The sequence below is a fragment of the Ziziphus jujuba genome, chromosome 9 (assembly GCF_031755915.1).
Source record: "Ziziphus jujuba cultivar Dongzao chromosome 9, ASM3175591v1".
Lineage (NCBI taxonomy): Eukaryota > Viridiplantae > Streptophyta > Magnoliopsida > Rosales > Rhamnaceae > Ziziphus > Ziziphus jujuba.
In genome coordinates this window covers 25,466,817-25,472,821 of record NC_083387.1, presented here as the reverse complement: position 1 = coordinate 25,472,821, position 6,005 = coordinate 25,466,817, and positions in this window count along the sequence as shown.

Below are 6,005 nucleotides of genomic sequence, written 5' to 3'. Positions count from 1 at the left end.
CTAGGGGAAGGGAATTTAAAAATATGAGATGCTAATCATCTCAGTGAGTGACCCTATCTACTGTACAATTATAATAGTAACGATAATTATAGTACATTTGATTAATCAAAAATAAATAAGTAAATAAATAATAATTAATTGAAAATAATATTTTCTCTCAAAATCCTTACCATTCACTCCGTTGGAAACGTTCCCCTTTTAAAACATTTTTGCAAAACCTAATATTTTATGCCCCAAAAATCAAGGAATAATTAATCTAATAAATAATTAAATAATCCAAATATGAATAAAATTTAATGAAATATAATAAAATAAATTTAGAATACTTGCATGAAAGAAATATAACATAAAGGAAAATTCAATATATAATTCATAAAATTTGATTTAGTAAATCAAAATAAACAGTATAAAAAAATATAATTTAAATAATTACAAACAATCATGTAAAATAAGTGGTAGAAAAATACTATAATATTCATTTTGAAATATTCAACCAATCTATATAATATTTTTATAGCAAAATGCATTTTAAAAACATTAATTTAAAATAAAAGACATAAAATATGAATAAATACATTTTGGAAAATACTAATTGGAGATAGGTGATAAAACAAATTAAATACATTTGATTTAAATGCGGTTTTAAAACTTTAGGATTTGAAATTTATATCTGAAAAATAATACTTAACGCATCACACTATATACCAGTGATGCCCTATGATATCCAGCATCCCGAGCACCATCTGGCGGGAGATTAAAGAGAGAAACTTGCATACGGTCGCTTTGGCGTCCCGACAGCGCTGCTGCTTAAACCGTCAACCCGGTCATGGAGGGGGGCGACTTATGGCCAATATCAAACTTGCCTGTCCTCGGTCTGATGGCAACTCATGGGAGACATTATAACTTGCGCGCTCATCCACATACACAGTACAGAATACCAGTACTGTATGAGTGCGTCTAAAACAAATAATCAAATTTATTATTAAAATACACAATTTTTTCCAAAATTCACTGTGGAAATTATACCATTTTTCAAACTCACATTCCCACATTTTTTTCTTTAATCCTCATCATAAATCCATCACTTTAAATTCCATCAAGTTCAAATCCATCAATTTGAATATACAAATTTTTCAATGGCATAAGGTCAAGCCATTATATTTCAATGCATAAATATTTTTAAAACATAATAATTTAAATCCATATTTTTCTCAAATTCTCAAAAATCAATTTAAATCAGTAATATGAAAACCATATAAATTCCATATATAATTAATTCATATAATTGTGCACAATAATTGAATAATAGCCATAGCAATAATTAAAATAAATCAAAACCACAATTTCTTTAAATTCCCAAATATATGCTTTTGGCACCAAGACATATATTAAAAACATTATAAATTGGCAATACAATTCTAGATAGAAATTCTCATAATATTGAATACATAAATATATTTTTGAAATATTCCATTATGAAATATTCCAACAATGAAATTTGATAATAATTACTAAAATCTCAAATTCTTTAAAACCAAAATATTTTGTAATGGACAAATATTTAATTCCATTCAATTTTGGCATCAAAATTCCAAATATAATTTTACTAAATATTCAACACATAAAACATATTCTTCAAATAATCAATTAACACAAAATATATATTTTTAACATCCCAAAATAATTTTGAAGGTCAGTTACTCACCTCGAGCACACAATCCAACCAAGATCCTCCATGGAATCAATTCCACGACGCACAAGTGCTCCTAGAACAACAATATTATACAACTCAAATAAATTAATATTTTATTCGGATAAATAATACCCGGTATCGGGGGGGGGGGGTTTAACACAAACGTTAACCAAAATTTATGAGTAATATACTGAAACGAAGCTTATGGAACGAGGATCACGGATTGAGGCTTATCTCCCGGAGATCGGACCCGTGGTGGCGGGGATCTCACCAGAAAGCTCTCGGAATTGAAATCCTTGATTCTCTCAATCTATCGCGAATTGAAGGAAAACGACCTCGGATTTGGGTTTAGGGAGGTCAAATTAGTGGGGAAGGATAGGTGGGGTGATCGAAAACTCACCGGAATTGGGTTTTCTGGTGAGCTGCCGTGGTCACCGGAATCCGCCACCGCCGGCGATGCGTCCGATGGCCACTGGCCGTGAAACTTGGTGAAGTGGTAGATCTGGTGATGGGTAACTTAACGGGACAGGCAGTGAGGCAAACAGAGGTTGAAATGGAGAGAAATCTGGGTTTGAAGCAATCAGTGCAGCCGCTTGAAAAACTCTTGATTCGGGCTCGTTGGTGGTCGGTTGGCCGGTTGGTTTTCAAGTGGGCGTCAAGGTGGGGTGGCGCGTGTACTATTTTGGTGGGCGAAAATGGGTGAACGACTGTTGGCCGGTTGGGTTTCTCTCTCTAGCTCTTTCTTTCTCTCTCTCCTCCCCTCTTTCTCTCTTGTCCCTCGGCTCATGTGCTCTGGCCAAAATAAAAGCCACCCGTGGGTGACACTGTTCACTCACGAGATTGGCTGAAAATACGACACGTGGCACACACTTTTCACTCAGTCAAAATATATTAAAATAATATTGTATTTGAAAAATTTTACAGGTCCACAACTTTCAAACCACATGTCCAAATCGGACGTACTGCTAGTCTATGAACTCATATCGATGAGTACTTCACAACCATGCATGAGTCAAAGCTCAACTTTGCATGAGCAAAAGGTCAACTCCGGCACCCTTTGGACAGTTTTGACCTCAACTTATTTTGCTCATAACTTTCAAACCGTAGCTCCGTTTTTCGACGTGCTACTAGTCTATGAATTCATGACAACGTGTAATTTTTAACGGTACCTCGGTCAATGTGAAATTCCATCAGGACCAAAAAGTCAACATTTGATCCCTTCTCGGTCAACAACGGTCAAACCCAGTAAACCTTGGTCAAATTTTAGAAATTCTGATGTACTTCGGGACGTGGTGTTATTATCTTCCCCCTTTACAAAAATTTCATCCTCGAAATTTTATACGTCACAGAAAAGCATAGGAATATTGATTGCGGATTTGTGCCTCGAGCTTCCACGTCGCTTTCTCGACTAGATTAATTCACCACGAGACTTTTGACTTGAGAAAATAGTCTTATTAACCCATACACATTCTTCATGATTTAAAAATCTGCACTAGTTCTCCTGACACGATAGGTCCTCGATGTCTTTTCGTAGCTCCAATGCATGAAATACGTTACATACCTGTGTTAACTATTCCAAAAATGCTAACTCGTACGCTACAAAACCAATTCTTTTGCTAAACTCATAGAAATCAAGATAACGAGAACTTAGCTCTCTTTTTCAGCCAAAGCATATGACCCTCTTCTAGGAGATCATTTCAAGAAACTCAATCTTAAACTTCGAATTCAAGATATTTTCCATGCATGTCGGCTTAACTCATTTGTCGATTCTGAGTGGTCTTCAAACTTTCTCGGAAGACCTTCACCTCATGCATGGTCATCCATAGGTGTTCACATCCAATTCACGTTGGTCGTCGTGTGGTGCTTCTCCTTACCTACTTCACTCCAATATAGTGGGGTTCGACACTGCCTTCCATATAGAATCTCATACCAAGACACCTTGATGCTCGCTTGGTAGCTAATATCGTAACGAATCCTATCTTTGGCAATTGCTCAATCCAGCTTCTTTCGACATTGCATAATGCACGGTCTCAACATAACTTCTGAAGTATAAATTCTACACTTCGCTTGTCCAATGACCTGTGGTGGAAGGCGATGCAGTAGTTAAGCCTCACTCTAAGTGTATCTGTTAACCTTCGTCATAGTCTTGAAGTAAAGCTTGAATCTCAAATAGGCGTGATGGTGATTGATGCTCTGTCCAGACTCATAATACGCTTTACGAATAGTTCGACCGACTTGTCTCAATGAGAACCACTCTCGTACCAGTAAAAAGTGCGCTAACATTTCTACTTCCCGCTTCCACTTTTCGGCAACTTACGTACCTTGATTCTAATTCGACAACTTCCTTTGTTGTGCCAATCCACCAATACTTAGTGAGCATTCGATATATCTTTATACCTTTGGGGTGTATCACATACATCGAATCACGTGCTTCCTTTAGGATCTTTTTTTTTGAACTCAACGATATCCTACTCTTGAATTCTCAATTGGCGATACTTAAACCTTTAATCGATTTTAGAAAAACCTTAACATAAAACAAATACTAAATATATTTTTCAAATATCCCACCAACATAAAATATATATAATTCATCAACCCAAATTAAATTTTCAAATTTCCTCAACAATCAAAATATAATTTATAAAATTTACTAATTAAATCAATGAAATAATAAATAATAATAGAATTATTTAGTCAGTTTAAAATACCTTAACTTAGTTGTTAAAATTCCACATTGAAACAAAAATAAAAACATGAATAAATGCATTTTAATAATAATTTTAAAATATGTAAAATGAATCGATTAAATAATAAAAGAAATATTTAAATCCATTTGAAACATGTATTTAAAATAAGAGTAACAATATAATAATATTTATTTTAAATCATCCAATCAATTTAAATAATAAGGTCATAGTAAAATGCACTTTAGAACATTAATTGAATAAATGATGAAAACATATTTTATGTAACCTCTCATAATTAACGTAAATTATAAAAACATGTTAAAATACATTTTAAATCACAATTTTAAATAAATAATAAAATCAATGTAAATGAAATTCATGCTAAAACATCGAGTTAAATAAATAATAAAAACATGAATAAAATACCTTTAATTTCAAATATCACTTTGAAAGCATTTAGTTTTTGATAATCGATTGGAAAAATATATTGACACCTTAAGGTTGATCGACACACATCCATACTCGACAACAAGTATCGATTATGGGTTGTGACCTTGTTAAGTCGTTGGTAGCCGATACACACCCTTAGGCAACCATTGTTCTTCTCTATGAATGAAACAGATGCCATTCATGATGATAAGCTTGATCTAGCAAAACCTTTATTCACCAAATCTTGCAGCTAAACCTTTAAGTCTTTTAACTTTGATGGAGTCGCACGGTATGGCGGTACTGAAACAAATCGATGTCCAAAGCCAATTTAATGGTGATTTGATATCCTTTTTACGGTCGTAATCCAGGCAACTTGTTGGAAAAATGCCTTTGAATTGCTTCCCACTATGAGCACTTCCAACACTCACCATCTACTTGGGCATCAATCACATGGGTCAAATATCCTTGACAACCATTCTCCGATAGCTCCTTGGAGATGAGGATAGAAATTAACCACGGTAAAGGCCTTCTAACTCCTCCATGAAGCACCACTTCAGGTAAGTTGAAACACTTTAATTTTACTCCTTTATGGTAGCGGTTCATAAACATAAGATTCATAACTACTCAATCCATATCTAGGACCATTTCGGATCCCAAAAAGATTCATAGAATTGGATCTGCCCCCATTACTTGACCTTCGATAAAGAAAAGGCAATTCTCAATCATCTAGCTAGGCCATATGAATTCCCTGTTAGGATAGGTGATTCTAATTGACACCCTCGAAAATTAGAGTTATTCAAACTCGGACAACGAACTTGCCTCGAGACAAGAGAAATAATGCTTCAAGACAGGTTTTCCAGCATCTCTCTCTCTCTCTCACTCTTTGGATTTCCTCAATGGGACTTTGTGTGGATCAGAGTATTCCACTCTACCCACCAAAGACCTCGAATTCACCCAAAATGAAAAACCTTTGATTTTTTATTTTTGCCCATTTTTATTGCTTCAAGTTCGGATTTTTAATTTTATTTTTGACTTAAAAAAAAAACAAATATATTTTATTCTTTCACTTTAAACCGGAGTTCAATTTTCTATTTATTTAAATTTATTTGGAAAATCTGAAATATATTTTTTTAAATTTTTTTTGTTAAAGGGCACCATGACTTTTCCACAAATAAAAAAAAGTAACCAAAGGTTGA